The 25,705-nt window shown below is 43.0% G+C and overlaps 1 long non-coding RNA gene across 1 annotated transcript; it reads right to left on the reverse strand.

Annotated features, from left to right (window-relative positions):
• Window positions 1-16,107: 16,107 nt before the first annotated feature.
• LOC129324993 (uncharacterized) lies at window positions 16,108-24,563 on the reverse strand. Its single transcript, XR_008596573.1, has 3 exons — window positions 24,459-24,563; window positions 18,022-18,183; window positions 16,108-16,250 (listed from the first exon to the last, which is right to left on the reverse strand). It is a non-coding gene; the product is annotated as an uncharacterized LOC129324993 (long non-coding RNA).
• Window positions 24,564-25,705: the final 1,142 nt, after the last annotated feature.

Here is a 25,705-nt window from a genome sequence, read left to right on the forward strand (position 1 = left end):
AAGGAACAAGACAAGGTTGCCCGTTATCTCCATTGTTGTTCATTTTAGTATTGGAGATTCTGATGATACAAATACGTCAAGATGATGAAATTCGTGGAATAAAAATAAAGGACTATTCATACAAGGTCAGAGCATTTGCGGATGACATAATGTTAATTTTTCCTCTCTGTTTTTATCAATCTGTCCCGTCTCAGAAGATAATGATCTTTACCTTCTCTTCACTTTTCTCGGGTTGTAATCGCTGTTTCGATTTTAAGTTCTCCTCTCAGCTTCTTCCCCCAATCGATGCTTGGGTATGTAGGTCTTATGCCAGCCGAATTGGCCCCAAAACTGCCGCAGAGATTATAGCCGACCCGTCGCAAGGTGGGACCTCAAGGATCGGGGGGAGACTCGCTGTATAGAGCCCCCCCTCGTCCGAGATCTAGCTCACCCTAGGGTCTTGAGCGTTCTTTGCCTGCTCCCCGCCTGAGAGCAGTCGGCCGCGGGCTATTTTCACCCCACCGGCCGGTTAAAACGGCAGTCCGGTCAGCTCCGCAAGTGGAGCTGCGTTAGACCTCCATGGATCCCAAACAGGAAGTTCCCGTTAGAATGCATTTCTGATGAACCACACACTCTCTCTCTCTTTCAAAAATCCTCTGGGAGCTCAGGTTGGGGTGAGGGGGTTGGGAAGAATGTAACAAGAAGCAGGAAAGAAGCAGAGGTGTTTTGCGAGTGAGAGAGAAACCCAGTCACTCCCATTCTTGTTCTCGTGGCAGGATCCTGTTACATCCCCCACCCTGTCTCTGAGCTACTGAAGGAAACTCAGTTTGGTGTAGTGGTTAAGAGCGAAGGACTCTAATCTGGAGAACCGGCTTTGATTCCTCACTCCTCCACTTTAAGCCAGCTGGGTGGCCTTGGGTCAATCACAGCTTCTAGCTCTCTCAGCCCCACCCACCTCACAGGATGTTTTGTTGTGGGAATAATAATAACATATTTTGTAAACTGCTCTGAGTGGGTGTTAAGTCATCCTGAAGTGCAGTATAAAAATAGAATGTTGTTGTTATTATTCAAATTATCCGAAACACAACCAACAGTAAGCAGAGGTCACATGTTATCATTGATTGGCCTTGCTAAGCTGATACAAGTTCCTACTGGAGACCTAAGTATCAACCAGATATCAGCATAATAGCCAATGAATCAGCTTTGCGACCCTGTCATGTCTAGCTTTGTAATCCGTCTGTGCAATTTTGCTGCATTCAGAGATAAGGTGGGACACAGTTTCATCTTTTTCCTGGCAAAGTTGACTTCTTGGACTTTTACTGATTTTCTGAATTATCAGCAGCAGCAGCAGTAGCAGCAGCATCAACTGATTGGATTTTTGAAAGAGAGAATCTCTCCAGTTGAGTGACTGTTCTTTGCAAGAAAATCCACCTCGGTTTTCCTCCAGGTGCTTGGAGAGGGGGAGAGGTAAGACTACCATTCCCAGGGAAACTTACAGGATCAATCAAGTGCTTTTCACGTGAAATTTTTCTCATGTGTTTCCAGCAGGCAGTTAGCTTGCACATGAGATTCTGGTGATTCAGGGCTCTGAAGCACCTGCTTCTATTCCATATCCAAGCTTAGGGGCTAAGCCTAGTGGGTTACTCATCTGAGGAATCTATTATATAATAATAGTATATATAATCTAATAGTAATATAATCTATTAATAATAATAATAATAATAATACTTTTTATTGGATGGGTCATTATTCAAATATAAAAACATACACAGTTAACTTTCCATCATATTGTAATACCCCCACCCTTCCCACCCTTTTCCGTTGACTTCTGACAGTTTTCCACTCCCTTTATTACCTCTTAAATAAAACCTTAACCAAGCTAAACTATATATAAAATAATACTACCTATCTAATGATAAATACCATTATCTAACATTCCATATCTTTTAGTACTATCTATCAATAATATCCAATAACCTACAATATAATATGTCCCCTATATTAATAGCTATATACTACATTCTAAGAATGGATCGTATTAATATATTTTATACCATTGCATATCTTTAGATAGCACTATTACATATATCTATCATATCTAAAATGTTCAAAATTATTAATATCCTTTATATTGTTATCCAATTCATAACGTTATAACCTAGTAAATTATAACATATTATACCTACATATATCAATAAAATGGTATATTATCACAGACTAGATTTTTTACCTCTAATATAATATGATTACTACCTCTATATTAATTCAAAGTAACAGAACACTCTCCTCCCCTCAGAGAGTATCCAAAGACCACACCTTCCCTTTAATGTCCCACTTTTTTTCTATATAATTCTTAAATTTCTCCCATCTTGTTACATACTCTTCCATATCTTCCTCTCGAAGTTTCCTCGTTAGTTTATCCATTTCAGCCAAGCTCAATGTTTTTAAAATCCAGTCTTCCACCGATGGTATCTCTTTTGTCTTCCACAGCTGTGCATAAATTATCCTAGCCGCCGTAGTCATATAAAATACCATTATCCTGTCCATTTTGTCAAAGTCTTCTAGGTTCATACATAACAGTAACAATTCTGGGTTTCTAACAACCTTTTTCTTCAATATATCTCACATTGCGTCTACTATTTCCCCCCAGAAATGCTTAGCTTTTTCACACGTCCACCACATATGATAAAAAGAACCCTCATGCTTTCCACATTTCCAACATTTATCTGACATCTGACTATTTCCATTGGCTAGCTTTTTTGGCGTGAGATACCATCTATAAATCATTTTATACACATTTTCTCTTATCGTGGGACATGTTGATATCTTTATAGTATTTTTCCACAATTTCTCCCAAGCTTCCATCAATATATCTTTATTACAATTTATTGCCCTCTTTACCATTTGAACTTTAACTATCTCATCTTCTGTAAACCATTTCAACAAAATCTTATACACTTTAGATATCAATTCCCCCCCTTGCAGTAGACATTGTTCCAATTCTGAATTTTCCACTCTAAACCCTACTTTCCTCCGATCAGTGTCATACAAATCTTTTATCTGCATATATTGAAACCACCCATATCGAAGTGGCAATTCATCATTATTTTTAATATTGTATAAATTCTGATCCACTTTAAGAACGTTCTGATATGTCATCCACTCCGCTCCTTCATAGTCAGTTTTTGGATTCACAACCTCTGCAGGTACAATCCACATTGGTGTTCTTTCATTCAAATATCACTTGTATTTAGTCCATACTGCAAATAGACTCTGCCTCACAAAGTGATGCAAAAACATCGCATCAGCCTTATTCTTTCCATACCATAAATATGCATGCCATCCAAAGGTTTTATTGTACCCTTCCAATATCAATAATTTATGATTTTCTAACAACATCCAATCCCTCACCCAAACTAAGCATATGGCTTCATGATATAGTTTCAAATTTGGTAGTTGGAGTCCTCCTCTTTTCTTTGCATCTTATAACACCTTCATCTTCACTCTAGGCTTTTTTCCTGCCCACACAAAGGTTAAAATTTTTCTTCGCCATTTTTCAAATTGCTTATTATCTATCACAATTGGAATTGTCTGCATTAAAAACATTATTCTTGGTAACACATTCATCTTAATTGCCGCAATACGACCCAACCACGATAGATTTAACTTAATCCACACCGTCATGTCTCTGTCTATTTGGTGCCAAAGCTTATCATAATTGTTTTTAAATAGATCAATATTTTTTGCAGTCAACTCAATACCTAAATATCTTATTTTATGAACCACTTCACAATCCGTTATCCTCATTAACTCTTGTTGTTCTTGCCTAGACATATTCTTACAAAGCAGTTTAGATTTCTTTCTATTTATATAAAATCCTGCCAGATCTCCAAACTCTTTTATCTTCTCCATTAACCTTGGCATATTTTGTAGAGGGTCCTCCACTATCACCATCACATCATCTGCAAAGACCCTCGCCTTGTATGTATATCCTTTAATCTTCAAACCTTTAATTTCATCATCTTCTCGTATTTCTCCAAGTAAAATTTCCAACACCATCACGAATAACAGTGGAGAGAGTGGACATCCTTGTCTTGTTCCCTTTCTTATGTCCAGCTTTTTTGTTATTTCTCGGTTGACAACTATGGCTGCAGATTGATTCTTATATATCGCCTTAACTGCTTGAATAAACATCTTACCCATCTGTACTTTTTCCATCATTGCAAACATAAAATCCCAGTTCAAATTGTCAAACACTTTTTCAGCATCCACAAAGAAGAAACCAACTTGTTTTCCTGGATTTTTATCATAATATTCTATTGCATTCAATACCGTCCTCAGGTTGTCTTTTATCTGCCTATCTGGTAGAAAGCCTGCCTGCTCCTCCCCTACAAACTCCACCAGCCAGGCCTTCAGCCTTTCAGCCAATATTTTCGCAAAAATCTTGTAGTCATTGTTTGTTAAAGATATTGGTCTCTAATTTTTTACATTGGTTAAATCTTGTGTTTCTTTTGATATTAATGTAATATTAGCTTCATTCCACGTTTCCGGCACATCATCACCTTCTAAGATTGCATTAATCACTTTTTGCAGCAACTCTTTCAAATCTTCTGCCATTACTTTATAAAATTTTGCTGTAAGGCCATCTGGTCCTGGCACCTTTCCCATCTTTGTAGCTTGTATTGCTTCCACAATTTCTAACGTTATTTCAGCATTTAATTTATCTCTCAATTTCTTGGGCACCGTTGGTAAAGTCAACTTTTGAAAATAATCCTCTATTGAATTCTTATCAATTAGTTTCTTCTGATACAACTTTGCATAATATTTTTAAAAAGCCCTCTCTATTGAAATTTGATCAAACCGTTCTTTCCCGTCTTCCACAATCTTACTAATTATTTGTTTCTCTCTTTTCTTCTTTAACTGCCACGCTAAATATTTCCCTGGTTTGTTAGCTCCTTCAAATGATTTTTGTCTCAGCCTTTTCAACTCCCATTCCACTTCCTTATTTTCCATAGCTCTTATTTGTTCCTGCAATATTTTAATTTCCTGTTGTATTTCTTTTTCCCGGTCTTTTCTTTAATTGCTGCTCTTTAAATTTGATTTTTTCTTGAATTTCTTTCAACCTCGACTCTTTGTTTTTCTTATCTTTGGCATTTAAGTCCATAAGAACTCCCCGAATCACAGCTTTATCCGCATCCCATACTTTATAAATTACCACTCCGTGATCCACATTGTACTGTATAAAGCTTTTAGTCTCTTTCTTAAGAACATCCACATTAACATGACTACTTAACAAATCCTCATTTATTCTCCATCTCTTTTTTTCCCCTTTCGTTCCAAATTTCCAGAACACAGGATTATGGTCTGAACTAATTTTTGGCAAGATATCCGTTTCTTTTGTACATACAGCAATCTCTTTTGATACCCAAATCATGTCAATTCTTGAAAGAGATTGATGTCTTGCTGAAAAAAAAGTATATTGCTTAGCACCCGGATTCTGTTTCCTCCATACATCCTCTAAACCTTCCTGTCTTTGAAATTCAAAAAAGATTTTTGGAAGCTTACCTGCTTTGTTTCTTATCAACTTCATTGTTTTATCAACTTGTGGATCTACCACTCCATTAAAATCCCCCATCACAATCACTTGATCATATGTCATCTGTCCAAGTCGATCCTTAATTTCATCAAAAAATTGTTCTTTCGCCCCGTTTGGCACATATATTCCCACAATCAGGGCTTTTTTGGCATTCCAATCAAATTCCACAGCCAAATATCTCCCCTCCTGTAGGCCGGAGTAGGCATGCCACACAGTCTCCATTAATTGCTCTTTACATTTCTACATTCCTGATCTCCTGGTCAGTTGGCATGCCACACAGGAAGACTCAGGACATAGTTTAAATGTTTCACAATAACTCTCTCATCTTTCACAGAGCACAATATTCCCATACACTCAAAGTAATATTCTTACATGTCTTAAGGTTCACTGTGTTCCTCTCACTATGCTTCATAGATAAGACAAAAGCATGATCACAGCATATCTGTCCAGTGGCCTGTAACTGTTTCAGAACTAGTTTAGAACACGCTACTATTGTTGTAACTATTGCTATAGACATATTTGGGCATTGCTCTTTTCCGGGTTCCTGAAAGCTTTCTCAATAAAACACTTACCTCCATGTTGGAGGGACAGACTTTGCATCCAGATCTCGGTCTTGTGTCATTACTACATCTGGCGCCCGAGCAGCCAGGGACCCTCCCCCATCTACCAGTGCCTGGAACAGGCTCCTCTTCGAGTGCACTCCATCGTTTCTGCGACCCCTTATCACTGGTAAGCATGGGAACTTCGTTAACACTGCCTCAGCAAAGGCATGTGAAAGAATTGTGTTTTTTAGTCAAGAAGTCTGGCGGGACCAGCACTTCAGCTCAGATAACAAGTCTCATTCAACATCTTCACCTCCATTGTCCGGCATATCCGGAAGGAGGTTCCCTGTACCTACGGGACTGGGAGAAAGTAGGGAGAATTTTGCACATGAAGCCACGAGCTCCGGTGGAATTGCTGCAAACTTGGCACCAATGTTGCCATGCTGTGGAGTGCTTTAGCTCGCCTTCAAAACCTCCAGCAGCTTCCCTTCTAAACGTCCCCCCTTCATCTTCCTCCTGCCATCTCTTGCCTCCTTTGGCACCTGCTGTTCCTTCAGCTCAATTATCTAAGGACTGTCCACCAAAGTATGCTGAGGTGCAGTTGCTTCCTCCAGCACCGCTCAGTTTTCCCTCTTCTCCACAACCTTCTGCACCCCCCAGTCAAGATTTCAATCCTCCACCTTCTGCTGGAACAATCTCAGCAAGTGTTGTGAGGGAGGTACTGGAACGGAATCGCCTCCAGGCTGCTCTAGCCGAGGCTCCCACTGAAAACATTCCAGAATCGACAGAAATGCTGTCAGTGAGCTCAGTGCATTTCACAGGGAATGTGGATGCTGCAGAATTAACTGAAATGGCTAAATCTGAGGATGTGGCAGAATTAACTGAAATGCCAGTTCATCAGGCTGATAATCAGAGCCACCAGACTATGGAATATAAGCCTCTCTCTTATACTGTTCTTACTGAGTTGAGAAAAACCACAGAACCCTATCCAGATTTTATCAAGTGTCAAGTTGATAACACTGACGCTCAAGAAAAGTTGCTCCTTAACTTGGCTAAAGAGAATGCTACTTCTGAGTACCAAAGGGTTATTGCAGGTCTGGGAAGAACCCCCGAGTTGGCAGACATGGTTAGAGCTTGCCAAGAGATAGAAAATTCCTTTCATCAAGACTTTTTGCTTGCTGCCATTCTCCCTCAGGGAGAATGCCAGGATCCTGGGGGAGGAGGTGTAAAACCAAAACCTACCAGTCCAACTGGAAATGGAAACCCCCGGACACTTGTAGCTTTACAACAGCTTTTGGGAACTCTAAATTGGGTCAATCCCTCTTTTGCTCTTCCTACCAGTCTCCTAAGCCTCCTGTTCTCTACACTGACCACTACAAAAAACATCCAAGTGATGTTATTCAAGTCTTACAATCAATTAATGGCATTCTGGCTCAGCAGTGTGTCAATCAGATTCCTTCCACGAATTCAGGATTTTCCTTGTGCATTTTTCCTACCACTCAGACTCTCCTACAGGAGTTTTAGCAATTTCTCAAGAGTCTCTCCAACCTTATGGCCTCATTGTAGCTCCTGAAACAGTGCAAATTGTGGAGACTTATACCTCTCTGATAGTTCCTTATTCAAAGTTCCCATCTCCGCTCACCCTCATTGCTTTGCAGCAGCTCCTAGGCAACCTCAATTGTGTGCAACCTTATTTTTCTTTACCTACCAGTCTGTTAAGTCCGTTGTTTTCCTCGCTTACTACCACGAAACATTCCAGCAATCTTATCACTGCTCCCCTGCCAGCCCAGGCAGCTTTACAACAAGTAAACGAGATTTTAGCTCAGCAGTGTGCTAACAGAATCCCTGCGGGGCTTGATAGCTTTCGCCTTTTCATCCTCCCCACACTCCCACTGGAGTTCTGGGAATACTATGGGAATGTCTTTCTTGTAAAATGATTGTATATCTCTCATGACTCACAAAAATGTTCATGCCACGACTGATCTCTGTGCTGTGGCACAAGAGCGTGCTATTGAGGACACTGGTTATGTTTTGCTGTTCATAAATCTGGCTTTTCCTAAAAATGATTTCAATCACCTCCTGTGTAATTCTTTGCAGTTCCAGACTGCTCTTGCAAACTTTGTGGGGGATGTCCTTTTTCAGTTACCTAAAGATAATTGTTTCTCTCCCCTACAATCAGTGCCTGTTTGCTTTAATCGCTGCACGAAGCAGCCACAGTTTTTTCTAATAGTAGCCGCTCCGGAGGAGTTATGTTTTTCAGAGCGAAGGTCACTGAATTACTAAATATTCTCTTCAAGCTCATCTCTAACTCACACTATGTTTATAAACTAATCAGCTGTCTTCCTGGTGCTTATTTAGCACCCCCTATCAATTCTAATCTTATAGCTCTGTTTCTACACTCCTTCTTCCACTGTTATAAGTGACATTCAATCTTAAAATCTTCTGCCTTGTAGGATTAACAGAGATCCTGGTATCAAGGTACACAAAGCCTAAAAATATTCTGAAAGCTCTCAGTCATCTGCCTAAAAACTTCTTTGGTTTGATTGGTTGTCTGTTTCTTAATTATTCACATTATTTCTAGTCTGTCTTTCTGACTGAAACTTCAAGTGAATTACAGCATGAGTCTGTAGATTCTCCTTAAAATCTTAAATCTCTAAAGCACTTGTTTAGCAAGTGTTTACTTTCAGTCAAAAGAAATAAAAGTTCAACTGTTTGTGTTACTTATTTGCATGTAACCACTTAGTTTCTAGTAAGGATTCCCACCATGGAAAGGGGAGTCTCTATTCTTCATGAGGTAGAGTTAGAATTCTCTATTAGACCACTCCTTAGAGGGGAAAAACTGCTTCTCATGTTCTTTCCCATCTCCTGGGATATAACACTGACAGTTACTCTAGAATATAACAAAACAAAATTAAATGTTTATTTTTGAAAAAGCATATTGGTTTCATAAAAGTAGTTCTTAGTTCTTAAAGTTACTTCATCCAAACTCATTCACACAGATCTCTTGTAAGGCTTTACACACAGCTATCCTCTCTGACTCTTATTCACAGATAATATTTCTCTCATCACCACTTCAACATATTCAGGCAGCGCACAGCTAGCCTGCTTTCTTCTCACCGCCCCCTCTCCCCAACACTTCCACAAACAAAGCTAAGTTAGTGAACATTCCTGAGGTGGGAGATGCTTGACACTCAGCTTGCCAGCCACAGTTTCCAAGCGGCTCAGACATTATTCTTACTCAAAAAATCCCTTACAATTCTACAGGTCAGGTGATTGTAAAACATGCCAATCGCTCTATTAAAACCCTCCTCTCTAAACAAATAAAACAAGGGGGGAAGGAGGGTCCCAACTCCCAGCGCTGGGAATGACCATGCAGCAAATTCATAAATATTTATTCACGTATAATCAGCTTAATTTTTCGCAGCCACAAGCTGCTGCCTCCCCAAATACCTCTGCCTTTGATAGACATTTCTTGCAGAAACCACAGTTACCTACTCCGCAGGTGTACTATCAGAGCCTGCCAGAAAGACCTGGCAGGAGCCGGTCCCCCTTTTGCCGTGGGGGAAAGGGTATGTTTCTGTTTTGTCATCCACAGGTCCTTTGTGGGTCCCTACCAGGTGTCTCCAGCCAGCTCATGGCATCAAGTGGCAACCAACCCGAAATGGAAAAAAGTCAGCCTGAAGCAAACCTCAGACTGCCTATTCACTTCTCATTCCTTGTGTGCTGTCCTCGCAACTTAATGTATCACCTTTTGCCTTGAGGAGTCTACTGATTAATTGCTTCTCTGTTGAAAAGTGCTATGCTAGATTCCAGCTGTGACTCTACAGTGAATCTCCTAAGTGATGAGAGGCCTTGGGTCTTGCAGCCTATGTTGGTCTTCCAGTGCTCACCATTGTGAACCATCGAACTCTTAGCAAAATAGCTTGCAGCCTGACTAAGACAATGAATACAACTTCTATTGTAATTGCTGCCCTGAATGCTGAGCTCATAGAGCTCAGACGTGCTGCTTTGGACAATCGTGCTGTCATCTTTGCGGTTATTACTGCCAATTCTACACTCATTCTGTGTGTGCTTCTGTTTTCTGCCAATGACTATACACACTGACACCCGGCCTCTGCAGGACTGTCTTCAGTACAATTTGTGGAAACGGCTTGCTGCACAAGTGAACAGTACCAACTTTTGCCTGCAGCAAACAAATGACATGAACTTCTTGCTAGCTTCTTGCCTTATTCCTGTGTGTGCCCCTCTTGCCTTACTTTTGAATGACACGTCTTTAAGCATTTTTTTGAAACATAGTAACATGAAATATACGCAAGTGTATGATTGGGGTCCAACTGTGCCCCGACTTCCATTGTTTCAATGTCTCTTTACACTCCTTATGTAGCTTCCAATTCATCACAAAATCAAACTGTCTGTGCTCAAATAGTGAACTGCACCAAGCACAAATCCAAGCCTCACTGTCTTTCTGTAGGACCAAATGTGCTTAATTGTTCAAAAACAGAAAAATGTGTTCTTTTGCATATGCATATACCCAATTACCCCAAGGTTAGTTCTTTACCTGTGGCTCAAGAAATTTTAATTACATACCTGCTAATTTGTCTGATTCTCTTTGCTGCTTAAGTCGTTTAGCTATTGCTTTACCTTCTAAAGCCATGCTTACTGCTTCTTGTGAGTATCACTGTTACCCTTGATGCTACATGCTCTGAAGAAACCTTTCTCGTTAATAAAGCTGAAGCTGTTGCTTTAGGGGCTTCTCTTATAGGGGTTCCAGCTCTTGCTGTACTTAATGCTAACAATTTAAGACACTTGGCTTGCAATTTAGCTAAAACTATTAATGCCACTTCTGTAGCTTTAGCAGCACTAAATTCTGAGCAACAAGAACTTTGCAATGCTGTTTTAGATAATAGAGCTGCTATTGATTATCTTTTACTTATCCATCATCATGGCTGCGAATCTGTAAAAAATATGTGTTGTTTTAATTTGTCTGATAATTCAAAAACTGTCAGCAAGCAATTGCAACAACTTTCTCATTTACAAACTTCCATAAAAGATGTTTTACCCTCCTGGTGGAAAGCTCTATGGAGCTGGTTGTCAGGTGGTCTCTTAGGTACCATTGTCTCTTAGGTACCATATGCTCTAATAGCGCTTATTGCAGGATGCTGTTGTATTCAATGTATTCAATGTACTTGTTTTAGTAATTCCAAAACCACATCCTGCTGCATATTCTGTTACCACATCAGTGTCTAGTTTTCCAGCTCTTGGCTTACATCCTCTGATGATGAGGATGAGGAAGATGACTGCTCTTGGAATGATGTAGAGAACGGCCCTTTGTTGCCACTTTAATTAAATAAATAAAACGGAGTGAAATGTAGGCCGGAGTAGGCATGCCACACAGTCTCCATTCATTGCTCTTTACATTTCTACATTCCTGATCTCCTGGTCAGTTGGCATGCCACACAGGAAGACTCAGGACATAGTTTAAATGTTTCACAATAACTCTCATCTTTCACAGAGCACAATATTCCCATACACTTGAAGTAATATTCTTACATGTCTTAAGGTTCACTGTGTTCCTCTCACTATGCTTCATAGATAAGACAAAAGCAAGATCACAGCATATCTGTCCAGTGGCCTGTAACTGGTTCAGAACTAGTTTAGAACATGCTACTATTGTTGTAACTATTGCTATAGACATATTTGGACATTGCTCTTTTCCGGGTTCCTGAAAGCTTTCTCAATAAAACACTCGCCTCCATGTTGGAGGGACAGACTTTGCATCCAGATCTCGGTCTCGTGTCGTTACTACACCCTCCTTATCATTAAAAATCAATTTCGGTTGGAATTCTTCTTTAATATATAACACAATCCCTCTTTTCTTTTGCTTAGTTGTTGCCACAAATTGCTTCCCTAATTTTTTATTTTGTAAATACTTTACATCCTGTTCTCTTATCTGGGTTTCTTGTAGACAAATCACATTACATTTTTGTTTGGCCAACCAATGAAATATTGCTTTCTCTTTGAAGGTGAATTAAGTCCATTTACATTCCATGATATTAATTTTTATTCCATAATTACAGTCTAGTTGATTTTGATGTCCTTTTCAAATTCTGTCAAAAACACATCCGTTGCATGTCTTGATTTGATGACTTGCCTCACAGATTGAAACTCAAAACTCTGGAATTTCCCACCTGTATCTTATGTTCATTGTTTTTAATTTTTGAGTCAGGTCTCTGTATTTTTTTCGGTCTTGCAAGACCGATCTTGGTAACTCCTTCATAATTCGAACACGCTTCCCTTCTATTCATAATTCGAACATGCTTCCCTTCAATTTACTTAAAAATGCCGCAATTTTTTCAGTGACTTGTTTCAATGCAGATCCCGCCATTACCTCTTGAATACCTCGAAAACGAAGCTGTTTTTCCATAGCTCTGCATTCCATTACAACAACTCTATCACTCACTCCCGCTGCCTCTGCTCTTATACTTTCTGTTTTCTCCTCCACCTCTTGCACTTTTTGTTTTGTAGTTTGGAGCTCTGTTCTTATTTCATCAATACTCTTTGTCAATTCTGCAACCTCTGATTTTATTGCCTCTTTAATCTCTTTAACTAAATTCAATTGTGAGTCTTTCACTTGCTTCTGTAATTCCCGGACCATTTCTTGTGTTTTTTGTATAGCCTCATTTGTTTCCTTATTGCCTTCTGTTATTTTTTTGTCTAAACTTTCAATCGCTGCCTGCCACTCTTTATCCTTTTTCCCCACCATTGGACTTTTCTTGGGACCCCACATATCGGCTCTCTTTCTCAGCTCCGTCTTTTCTATTGTATTTTACTTAATTAGTTAAGTCCAATAATATAAATGGGAAAGAGGGAAAATAATTTAATCTTTTGCAAACCTTCAAAATATTGGGCCTTTTTTCTCAATGGTACTCTCTATGGTTGCCCTCAATTTTCCCCTTGTCCAAAATGGCGTACTCCGCTTCTTCTTTAAAATATCAGGTACACTTTCTCTCTACTGAAGCCTTCTGAAGCCTTCTGCCCTTTCCACACTCAAAATAGCTAACATCCACTTCCTCTTCTGGACTCTTGATCTGCTTTGTTTTTTTCCCTCTGTTCCTTCCATCTTCCTGCCCTTCTAGCCACCACTCACTTGTATTGCAGGCAATTACAGGCAGTTCACTTCTCACGATGTTTCAGCCTCTTCCCAAACTCTCCCTCTCATGTCGTTATCTCCCAAACCACAGGTATGAAAAACAAAAGTTCTTTTTGCTCTTTTTAAGCTCTTTACGTCATTAAAATCACTTTCTTCACTCCCCACCACTTTTTAACGCCTTTTGCTTTAGGAATTTGTCTCTTTACTTTAAAACGTTTCAATCTTTGAACAGAGATTAAGTCCGTTAGGGGAGATAGTGCTCTTTACTCTCTCTCACTCTCATAGGGTTGTACTCACTGTCTCTTTGGCTCCACTCCGGTTAAAATCTGTTTCTGAAGCTTGGGTACGAAGATCCTATGCCAATTAAATGATGCCAAAGGTTGCTGCAGAGATATTAGCCGCCAGTCTGGGAGGAGATCTTCAAAGCAGATGGTGAATCCTAGATTCAGAACCCCCCCTCTGCCAAGATCACACCCTCTTAGGGCTATCGAGCATCCTTGCCCAATTTCTACCTGAAATTGGGGGGCTGTGGGTGATCAAAGCACCCCACTAGCCCAAAAACAGCAACCTGGATGGCTCAGCTCCTGGAGACACTTCAGATCTCCATGATCCCCAGCCTGAAGTCAAATCTTTTATTATTATATTGAGCACCTCTCCCGGTACCAGCCTCAGGGGCCAAGGCTAGTGGGTTCCTGTAAGGACTCACTGAATGCTTTTATATAAAAGCATTTTATATAAAACCTCCACTCACCTGCCAGTGGCTAGGAGAAGGTGCCTGGTGGTCATACACATATCCTCTCCTTGTTGCTCTGGAAATTGATTTACATTTCATGCCAGGGACAATTCATTAAAAATCACCCCCAAATTTAGTATTTACTAAGGATGGGCTCTAGAAGCTGATCTAGGAGCAGCTCCCAAACTTGATATAAGTAAGAAGGGGTGAGGTGGGGTGTCTCATTGCTTGAAGAAACTGGTCTCCTTAACTGGGCTATTTGATGCACGTACAATTTGGAGGAGAAGAAATCAGCTCTCTAATCGCTTTTCACCCACCTGCCACATAGGTCTGTAGGAGGTGACAAGAGGTTGGCTGGATGAACTGAACTGGGATAAGATTGCAGGGTGCACCCTTGGTTTGTGTGCAAGTTCCGAACTCTTAATGGGTATATTCCTCTTAAGTAAAGCTCCAAGAGAGACCAGTTTCAGACAGAGGAGACAGGTTATGTCAACTTTCTCCCGCACCCCACATTTGAAGGCTGTTCAGCCATGGCCAGCAAGGAGAATCTTGGGGGTACTTGAGGAGTGGCTCCCCTTCCTGTCCAGCAACCTCCACAGAAAATCAGAGTTGCCAGCCAAGCAATGGCAACTGATGGGAGATGTTTGGGGTAGGGTTGTCAGGCACGATTTGGGAACCAGTGGGAGATGGGGTGGGTGGGGACTTAGGACGGAGCAGTGTGTAATTGGCATTCCCTGAGTGATGATGCCAGTTCTGGCACAACCCGGAAAAGATGCCATCATCTCAGTGGTGACACTCTAACATTCACTCACAACTCTATGGGAACAAGTAAATTCTGTGTAGGAACTCAACCATGCATATCCCATTTCAGAAATGTTTACATAAATCTGGCAAGTCTTGTATGGAATGAAGCCATGTTGTTCCACTGGCATTCTTCTCCAATCAAACCAGGACCCTGCTACTTTTTTTGAAGCAAGTTGGTGTGGACATACATACACAGATAAATGGAAAAACCAGAATACAATTTTCTTGGCCCTCATGGCACATCCAGATAGCTCTGATCTATGTGAGAGTATGGAACTGGTTCCACCAAAAGTCAAGAACTTCCATGTCATCCAGACACCTAAGTTTCAGCTTCAGTGGGGACACGTATCAAGGTGTGTGCTTCCCTCCCCGCTGTTGTTTTGGCACATGAATAAGTGTGTTGGGGCAGACCTGTTTAAAATCTCTTTAAAATAGAGAAGTGACACCAGGGGTCGGCATATATTTACCATCGTATTTTGTTTGTCCCTAAGTGTGTGTGCGTGATGTGCTGTCAAGTTGCTTCTGATTTACAGAATCTTATGAATCAACCACCTCCAAAAAGTCCTATCGTTAACAGCCTTGCTGAGATCTTGCAAACCGAACTCTACGGCATCATTCATTGAGTCAAGAGATCTCAATTTGGGCCTTCCTTTTTTCCTACTTCCTTCAACTTTTCCTAGCATTGTTGTCTTTTCCAATAATTTTCTTTTCTTGTATGACAGCTTCAGTTTATTTGTCTTTTTGTGTGTTAATGTTATTCATGAAACACTCCTCCCTCACCACATTTCAAACCAGTCAATTTTCTTCCTGTCAGATCTTCATTTTCCAAATTTAAAATTCACACACGCTGATTGAGAATACCATAGTATTAATGATCTTGAACTAAGTCTTAAATAGATGTGCCTTTTTCTCTTCAGAGGGAGCTGAAAACAAAACCCACATAAGACACAGGGCCCGGTACTGCCTCAGTCTGAACCTTCCAACCAGGTTCCTTCAGCTTCCTTATTTCACTCATTTTCATTACTCCAATGCGCCTTATTTTTTATTCAGAATCCTGCTCATGGCAAAAAATTGTCCCACCATAAAAGTTCCTGAGATGTTCCATGCTGAGCCTTTCAACAGTTTGGATTGTGTGCAAAGCTCCACTGACCACTCCTCAGTGTGAGGTCACCAGACCCTCCAGTCTAGGTTTCTGCCTGCCCTGAATAATATGCATGGGATGGGGAAGAAAATTAAATTAATCATGCCACAATGGCATGAAAAAAGCCAAACACCATCCAGGGACTTTTCATCAGGTCTTTATTATCTCTTAGTGACATCATGCAGCATGATGTAGAATCATCTGTATCTAGAAACAAGCACTTGAGAAACAAAATTCAGGAACCTATCAAGACTCAATATGACTTCATATCTGCGTCTCTCCTCAGAAGTCCCTGGGTTGTTTTCCTGCAGTGGATAAAAAATGGAAATTGTTGGCTTGTTATATGGTTTACGAATATATCACAGGTCCTTTAGATACCCTTCCAGATTATCTAGGTAGAAATAGTCCAAACACAAAGGTTTAATATCCAAGCATGGCTCAGATATGGTCTAACACACTAAACATTCCTTAAGGTTACTCTTCTTTTTTCTCAAAAAATACCTATATGATAAAATAAAATGATATGCATAATAATAAGAACATGCTTAATAGGTACAAGGGGAGCATGTCTACTTAAACCATCACAACCCTATGAAATTAAGAACTCTTATCTCTCACATTCTGCTGCAAGTTCAATCCTCTGTACAAACCTCAACTATAAGGAATCTAATCTGGATTCTTTTCTTATTGTGAATGATTCATAATTATGGAGTGTTTTGTAAATATTGTAATTAATATGAAAGGAAAAGAAATTCTCCATCTAAACAGCCGACAATGGAAAGGAAAGCAGACATTTTCTTTTGTACTTTTCTGGTTTCTTTTCTCATTGTAGACTTTCTCTATTGAGTTCACTTTTAAATGGCAGTTTTTTTCTAAAAAGGACATATAGAGAGCTCATATTTCCTTAAAGGGATAGGGGAGAGAGGCTCTGGGCTTCCTTAACTGCAAGCTGTAGTCACTAGGATCACGTACATGTGTGAGGTATTCCAGTCCTGAGGGAAATGGGGTGGGACTTGGTCATCCTCTCTCTTCTCAATGCTCACCCTGCTCTGCCATACTTCCCCTCCAGTCAGCACTCCTCTGCTTGCCTAAAACTCTCCAAAAGTTACCTTCTAACTGAGCAAACCTACCTCAGGGTCCTCCTCCTGCTGCCTGCCAGCTGTCTTAGCCTCCTGAGGCCACCCGTCTGCCTCAGTCTCTTTCTACAGTTCTTCAGGTTAACGGGCTGCTCTGCTGTTTATTTCACTGTCCGAAATCTTTCCTACCAGTTCTCAATAGACTTTGATGTTAACTATGGGTGCATTTCATGGCCTCAAAAAGAGGGAAACCTTTATTTCATCTGTCTGAAAGTTGACCATGTGGATGTCCTAGAGGTGTATGTTGTTCCGTTGGGGTAGAAAAACAAGAAGGCACAGACTTGTAAATGTGGTGTACGTGTCTCTTCCATTGAAACAAAAGGGAAATGATAATGAAGTAAAATTATGAAACTGGAAATACAAGAATGACACAAAGGCATACCAAACAACCAAACAACAATACAGTCAATTTGGGTATGAATTACAAAATTAAAGAATGAAACCAACTTCCATGCATTGATCTGCCATGTCCGGCTGAAACCCTTCTCCATCTGCTCTATGAGAGGTGGGTCGCCAAGCGTTCTGAGCCTCATGGAGCTTGGGAGGGACCACTGGGTGAGGTTATTGGCCGCTGGGCAAAAGTGAGGCCCCAGAGATTAAAAGCCATGGGTGGAAAAGCTACAAAATGGAGAAGGAGGAACAAAGGGTGACATAAAATGACTCCTCCTTCAGAAGCTGGTGTCTCTTGGAAGTTTACAAAAGGGGATTATACCACTTAAGGGTTCACAATTTGCATATCAACCAGTCATGCATCCCATGACCTCATTCCTTCCATGTTCACCCAGCTCGCTTGCTTTCATCTCCAATGGACCTCTGTAGAGAACAGCTGGAATGCCACCCAAGATCTTCCTTCTTCTCCCCCAACGAGCTGCACATTAAATACTTCAAGTTAAGGAGGCCACTTCCTTCCACGCAAGGAGCCAACCCACTCCCCTCTCACCTGTATCAAGTTTGGGAGCTCATCCTTCATTAGCTTCTGCATTCTTTCCTCGGTGACTGTGGGAGGATTTCTTCCATCTTCCTTGTATTGGCTGAAAATGTTGGCGATAGTTTGCATGGCTAATTCTAATGGGGTTAGAGACATCTTGAGTTGGTTGCTGATCTGGAAAGACAACACCTAGTTCAGTGTGTGTATGTGTATGAGGGAAAGATCAACTCAATCACTGGTTTCTTCTCACAACAGTTTTGGACTGAACCTCCAAGTTCAGAGATAGCATATTCCAATGCAAAAGGTAATGATTGTGGAATGCAATAGGCAACTTACACATAACCCTGCAGGTGAGCCTCCCTCAAAACATCTAGCAGGTCCTCCCTTTAAAAGACATCACCGTATTTCTGGGGAATCATTTTTTGGCTGACTCCCCTTTTCCATTTTGTCTTTATGTGTTACTTTATTAAAATATTTATGTACCACCATTCCTCCTAGAAATTACAATTAAGAACATATGTTCTTAGGGCTTAGTTGAATAAAAGAGTAAGTAAATATGAGATAATGAGTTATAGAAAAAGGGGACAGATTGGGAATAGATTAGGATATAGGGTTGGAAAGCTGTTGGAAGTCCTGGAAAAAGGGGGGGAGGGAAAGGGTGGGGGGAAAGGATAATGAGATGTTATTTGAAAGTTGTATATTAATATTCTTACCTAATAAAAATTCTTTACAAAAAAAAGAACATATGTACTAAAAGAAACCTTTAAATACCCCATTCTCTCATAAAAATGCCTCCAGTCTACACCCCATTGAGAGCCTTGTGGAATTTCCTACATATTCATAGAAATGGTGACTCATAAAGTGTGAGCTGCAAGAGAAAAGACACTGGCTATTCCGAATGCCAGGAGGGCTGCTTTAAAGAGGAAGACACCGAGTGATGACCATAAGAATGTAGGCATTAGAAAACATCTTAATAAATAACACAAATACGTTTTATCTTTTATTTTATTTTTTTAATAGGGACTCCACCACTGCTTGCCCCTCACACCAACGCTGGAGTTCCTTGTGTGCCATATTTAATGGTAATTTAAATACTGAACGAGCAAAGTTATATTTATAACAAATTTCATACTCTACCTTTCTTCCCAAAGGGGACCCAAACAGCCTTACGTTGTTCTGGTTTTCTCCATTTTCTCCTGAAAACTACCCTTTGAGGTAGGTTTGGCCGAGAGTGTATAACTATATCGTTTTCTACATTCCTTTCTCTATCTTCATCTATATATATGCTCGTGTGTTGATCTTTTGTTTTTCAATACATCTTTCTATGTGTCTCTCTATTTTGTTCTGTCTGACATGTGGAGGGGGAGTGGCAAGATCCCCCAGCAACCGCGGGTCCTCACCCAAGGGTCCCACTGAGGAATAATACAGTGGCAGCCAATAGTACCCACCTTCCTGCCATGCCAGAAAGGATGGGAGGGAGAGGGCATGTCTTGTGGAGGGCGAGTGGGAAGATTCTCCTGCAACCGCCTGACCTCACAGGAGCGCGTGTTTATTCCCGGTGAGGGCTGGAGGGTGGGTGATGTCCCCTCTCTTTCTAATTCAATCTCTATCGTTTTCTACATACAATTTTCCCACTATATGCCATTCTCTCACTGTTAACAGACATTCCTTAACGTATGCACATACCTTCCAGTGTATTGTTCATTCTACTTATACATTCTCTAATGTTTGTATCTCTCTCTGTTTTTTATTTTCAATCCTTTTATCCATGGATGGGTCGTATTGGCATGTCATTTGGAGAGGAAGTGGCAAGATCCCCCAGAAGTCTCAAAGCATCACTCGAGCGTCCCCCTGAGGGTTTGTCTGGCAGCAGCCAGCACCACCCACCTTCCTGCCTTGTTGGAAAGGACGGGAGTTGCAGGACACATTCCCACCCAGTTGAAAGATGTCCCATCAGTCCCATTGTCAGGGGAGCCACCATGCTGTGCAACCGACTGTATCCCTATATGATACAATTGGTTGTGTGATCTCAGTGGAGCTGTTCCTTGTGACCAAGGAGGGAGCAGCAGCAGGATAGTCCCTCATGAAGAAGGGGCAGACATGACCTGCTGTCCTGCCTTTGTGAAAAGAAGGGGATGGGCAGGACAGGAGACATTATTGGACGGGTCAGAGTGGTTTCTGAGAGGGGGAGACAGAAATGGGACAGCAGCAGCAGCAGCTGATATTGACCTCCTTCCTGCCTTTGCGGGAAGGACATAATTCTAGGGACCCATTCCCCCCTGCTCAGTGGGCTCAGCATTTGCAATTGATAGGGACACCATGCAGCTCAAATATATGTGCAACAGCTCATGAGCTGTTGTGCAAGTGCCCAAAGGAGGCTGCCACCATCATCACTCACTTTTCTGCCTTTGCAGAAAGGAGGTGTCATGATGATCTGGCTGTTCCAGGAAGGCCTATCAAGGTCTCAGAAGCCTGTTAGCAGTGGGAGTGGACCTGGCTAAACCTGACCCAAACATGCCAGCCCTCATTTGAGATACCCACAGGACTCAACAGGCAAGGGTGCGCAGCGACGGCATGGAGAACCAAGGGGCAAAATGATTTAGTAGCCTGCAGAACCCCATGCACTCCATGCTAGATAGAGGCAAGCCATATAGGGCAATCGTCTCTGCCAAGACATGAAGGCCTGCCTCCTGAGCCCTCAACCTCGAGGTTCTAAGCAGCGCTGTCCCAGACCCTGAGGGGACTACCCCCTCGTCCTGCCGGAGCGCTCTGCTCCTACCGGCGTGACCCTCAGGGCAAAGTGACCCTTCCACTGATGCCTGCTCAGAAAAGCTGGTTGCCCCCTCTTGCCCCCCAATGGATCTTTCACTTGGCAAGGAGGGAGATAGGCTTGGGTGGTGCATCTTCAGGTGCGGAGTCAGGGCCGTCGAAGACAGGTGCTTTGGGTTTTTGCCCCTGCGCACCAAGACATCACAGGCATGGCACTGCACCACACAGGGGTCATTAGTAAGGGCCCGAAAGTGCCTCCATATGGAGGTATTGAAACATGGACCTTTAACTGTCCCAGGGGAAGGAGGATGAACGGTTACAGGCTGCACTGCAGAGCTGGCCATGGACGAAGGGGTGAGGGGTGGACACCACCGAGAGTTTGGGATGCGGATGGGAGGGATCTTTCATAGCACACAAACCATTCCTCCAGGGATGCGTCACCCACCCCATCCTCAAACTGTTGAAAGAGATTCTCTCCCCCCTGCAGAAAGACCTCTTTGGTCTCCTCCACAGCCTCCACAGCTGAATTGGGGGGAGCGGGAGGAATCTATGCTGCCTTTGAGCCACACCCAATATTGCTTTCCCCAAGTAAACCAGGAGGACTGCCATCGCACTTCACTCCAAACCACCCTTGCTGGCCAACACAACAGGAAGACTCATTTTGCCACCAAACTAGAATTAAGGAGGACAGAAAAGGAGATGACTCTATGTGCCCTCCGCCACAGTGCCCACTGAGCTTGACCGCAGGGCCTGGCAGCTGCCCTGGAACCAGATGCTAGAGCCCTAGTCCAGCACAACAAGTTGCCTGACCACCAGATCAGGCTCTGGAAATAATACTGTGAGCCCTCAGCCGAAGGGCCCACTCAGCTTGGCCCCAGGGCCTGGCAGCAGCCCTGGCACCAGAGGCAGGGAGGAACTAGAGCCCTAGCCCACCACTCCCATAGACCTGACCAGATCAGGGACTAATAATGCTGTGTGAGCCCTTGGCCGAGGTGCCCACTGAGCTGGGCCCTAGGGCCTGGCAGCAACCCTGGCACCAGAGGGAGGGAGGGACTAGAGCCCTAGCCCACCACTCCCATATACCTGACCCGATCAGGCAATATAATGCTGTGTGAGCCCTCAGCCAAGGTGCCCACTGAGCTGGGCCCTAGGGCCTGGCAGCAGCCCTGGCACCAGAGGGAGGGAGGGACTAGAGCCCTAGCCCACCACTCCCACAGACATGAACAGATCAGGCAATAATTATGCTGTGTGAGCCCTCAGCCAAGGTGCCCACTGAGCTTGGCCCCAGGGCCTGGCAGCAGTCCTGGAACCACAGGCTGAGGGTAGAGCCATAGCCCAGCACACCAAGATGCCTGGACAGAACAGGCACAGAGACTATTAATAATAATAGTGATAATAATAATGAAAATGATAATGGCTATGATAATACTAATCATTTGGTGAGCCCTCAGCCGAGCCTGGCAGCAGCCCTGGAACCAGAGGGAGGGAGAGACTAGAGCCCTAGCCCACCACTCCCACAGACCTGACCAGATCAGGCAATAATAATACTGTGTGAACCCTCAGCCAAGGTGCCTACTTGCTGGGCCCTAGGGCCTGGCATCAGCCCTGGCACCAGAGGGAGGGAGGGACTATAGCCCTACCCCACCACTCCCATAGACCTGACCAGATCAGGCAATAATAATGCTGTGTGAGCCCTCAGCCAAGGTGCCCACTGAGCTGGGCTCCAGGGCCTGGCAGGAGCCCTGGCACCAGAGGGAGGGAGGGACTAGAGCCCTAGCCCACCACTCCCACAGACATGAACAGATCAGGCAATAATTATGCTGTGTGAGCCCTCAGCCAAGGTGCCCACTGAGCTTGGCCCCAGGGCCTGGCAGCAGTCCTGGAACCACAGGCTGAGGGTAGAGCCATAGCCCAGTACACCAAGATGCCTGGACAGAACAGGCACAGAGTCTATTAATAATAGTACTGTTGATAATAATAATAATAATAATGAAAATGATAATGGCTATGATAATAATAATCATTTGGTGAGCCCTCAGCCGAGCTTGGCAGCAGCCCTGGAACCAGAGGGAGGGAGGGACTGGAGCCCTAGCCCACCCCTCCCACAGACCTGACCAGATCAGGCACTGATAAATAAGAATCAATGTGAGCCCTCAGCTGAGGTGCCCACTGAGCTTGGCTCCAGGTTCTGGCAGCAGCCCTGGCACCAGAGGGAGGGAGGGACTAGATCCCTAGCCCACCTCTCCCACAGACATGAACAGATCAGGCACTAATAACACTGTGTGAGCCCTCAGCCAAGGTGCCCACTGAGCTGGGCTCCAGGGCCTGGCAGCAGCCCTGGCACCAGAGGGAGGGAGGGAGTAGAGCCCTAGCCCACCACTCCCACAGACATGAACAGATCAGGCACTAATAACACTGTGTGAGCCCTCCGCTGAGGTGCCCACTGAGCTTGGCTCCAGGGCCTGGCAGCAGCCCTGGCACCAGAGGGAGGGAGGGACTAGAGCCCTAGCCCACCACTCCCACAGACATGAACAGATCAGGCACTAATAACACTGTGTGAGCCCTCCGCTGAGGTGCCCACTGAACTTGGCTCCAGGGCCTGGCAGCAGCCCTGGCACCAGAGGGAGGGAGGGACTAGAGCCCTAGCCCACCACTCCCACAGACATGAACAGATCAGGCACTAATAACACTGTGTGAGCCCTCCACTGAGGTGCCCACTGAACTTGGCTCCAGGGCCTGGCAGCAGCCCTGGCACCAGAGGGAGGGAGGGACTAGAGCCCTAGCCCACCACTCCCACAGACATGAACAGATCAGGCACTAATAACACTGTGTGAGCCCTCCGCTGAGGTGCCCACTGAGCTTGGCTCGAGGGCCTGGCAGCAGCCCTGGCACCAGAGGGAGGGAGGGACTAGAGCCCTAGCCCACCACTCCCACAGACATGAACAGATCAGGCACTAATAACACTGTGTGAGCCCTCCGCTGAGGTGCCCACTGAGCTTGGACCCAGGGCCTGGCAGCAGCCCTGGCACCAGAGGGAGGGAGGGACTAGAGCCCTAGCCCACCACTCCCACAGACATGAACAGATCAGGCACTAATAACACTGTGTGAGCCCTCCGCTGCGGTGCCCACTGAGCTTGGCTCCAGGGCCTGGCAGCAGCACTGGAACCAGAGGAGATAGATCCCTATCCCCAAAATCCAAGCTCAATTATACTTTCTCTGTCTCTCTCCCCAAAGGCTAGCAAGTACAAGTAGCAGCTCTGTCACACTCCAAAAACTCATCAGCTCATGCAACGACCCAAATGGAGTGGAGGTTTTGCAGGCCATCTATTTCAACTGCCTGCTTGCTGAATCCCCTGCGATTGCGGTCTAGCTTTATTTAAAGACATCCAGTGAAGGTCAAGCTCTCTTCCACAAAGATATTTGGTTCTGTTCTTGAACTGTTTATCCAATTAGGAATGTCCTCTTTAGATTCCACTGCAATCTATTGCCAGGTAATTTAAACCCACTACTTCTAATCTTTGCTCTGGAGCATCAGAAATCATTTCCTTGCCGTCTTTTTGTGACAGCCCTCCATCTATGTGAAGAGTGCTCTTATACCCCCTCTTTACTCTTCTCGAGGCTCAATATTGCCAGTTCCTGCCATCTAATCTATCCTGATAAGCTTTGTCCTCAATACTTACCAAACTCTCTGAAGTCCTTGATCAAGAGATGAGTTAAGAAACTGGATGCAGAATCTTGTCCTGATGGTGTTTTTATACAGGCTTTAGAGGGGTGAGGAGGGAACAGACTCATATCCTCAACATGCAATTTCCCTCTGGTGCTGGAGGCCTGATTGCTTTCTTCTTGATATCATTTATGGACATCTGCCCATTTCCTCCCCTGTCTAATTTATTTTTCGTTAACATACTTACGTTTTTATTATAGTTGGCCTTTCTTACTGAGACTCCAGGCAGATTACACAGTATAAGCCAAGACAATGAACAGCTGGAACATTCAATAAACAATACAATAAAACAGGGACTATGAAAATAATCATATACCTAATACAGAGCAGAAACTATGCTGAAACAAAACATAATAGACAGATTAAATGATTTGGAAACTATCCAGTAGGAGCATGCTTACAGCAAAATTCAGTATGCAGAGTCTACAGCCTATCCCTTAACCAACACATCTCTCTGAACCATTTCCCTACAGCATAGACCTTTTCTCTGGGTAAAAAAAGCCCTCTTGAATAATTCAGTTTTGCCTATTTTGTAGAGAGCCAGGAGAATGGGAACTTCCCTGACTTCTTCAGGCAGTCCATTCCATCAAGTGGGAACCAGCAAAGAGAAGAAATTTGGATGAAAAACTATAAGCTACAGGCTGTGTTTTATTTTTTTGCTTCTCTCTGTGTGAACGGAGAGAGCTAATAAGATCTTCAGCTCTCCATTAAATGCCATAATTTATTTTTTATTTGGAAACAGGTTTAAAATTTGGATACTTGACTTCAAAATAATGGGTACTGTGTTTTGGTTGTTGTGGGTTTTCCGGGCTGTATTGCCGTGGTCTTGGCATTGTAGTTCCTGACGTTTCGCCAGCAGCTGTGGCTGGCATCTTCAGAGGTGTAGCACCAAAAGGTACTGTGTTTTAATTTGCAAACTTCTTGACTACAAGAATTTACAGAGTTTAATTGGACACAGTCCTTAACACAGATATAAACCACCATTTTATTTCAACAACCTAATTGATTATTAAAGGAATATAAGAATATTTTATAAATAAGATTCAAAAAATACTCCAAATCAGGATATTAGCTTTCTGTGTTAAGGGTTCGTTTATGTGGTCATTACCTGATTTTAGCAATAATGTACTTTGCTCCTGGTGGTTAATTAGAACCAGTGTCAAGAAGTTCTTCAAAGTGCTATTTATTTTACATTTTTTTTTA

The sequence above is a fragment of the Eublepharis macularius genome, chromosome 1 (assembly GCF_028583425.1).
Source record: "Eublepharis macularius isolate TG4126 chromosome 1, MPM_Emac_v1.0, whole genome shotgun sequence".
NCBI classification, from domain to species: domain Eukaryota; kingdom Metazoa; phylum Chordata; class Lepidosauria; order Squamata; family Eublepharidae; genus Eublepharis; species Eublepharis macularius.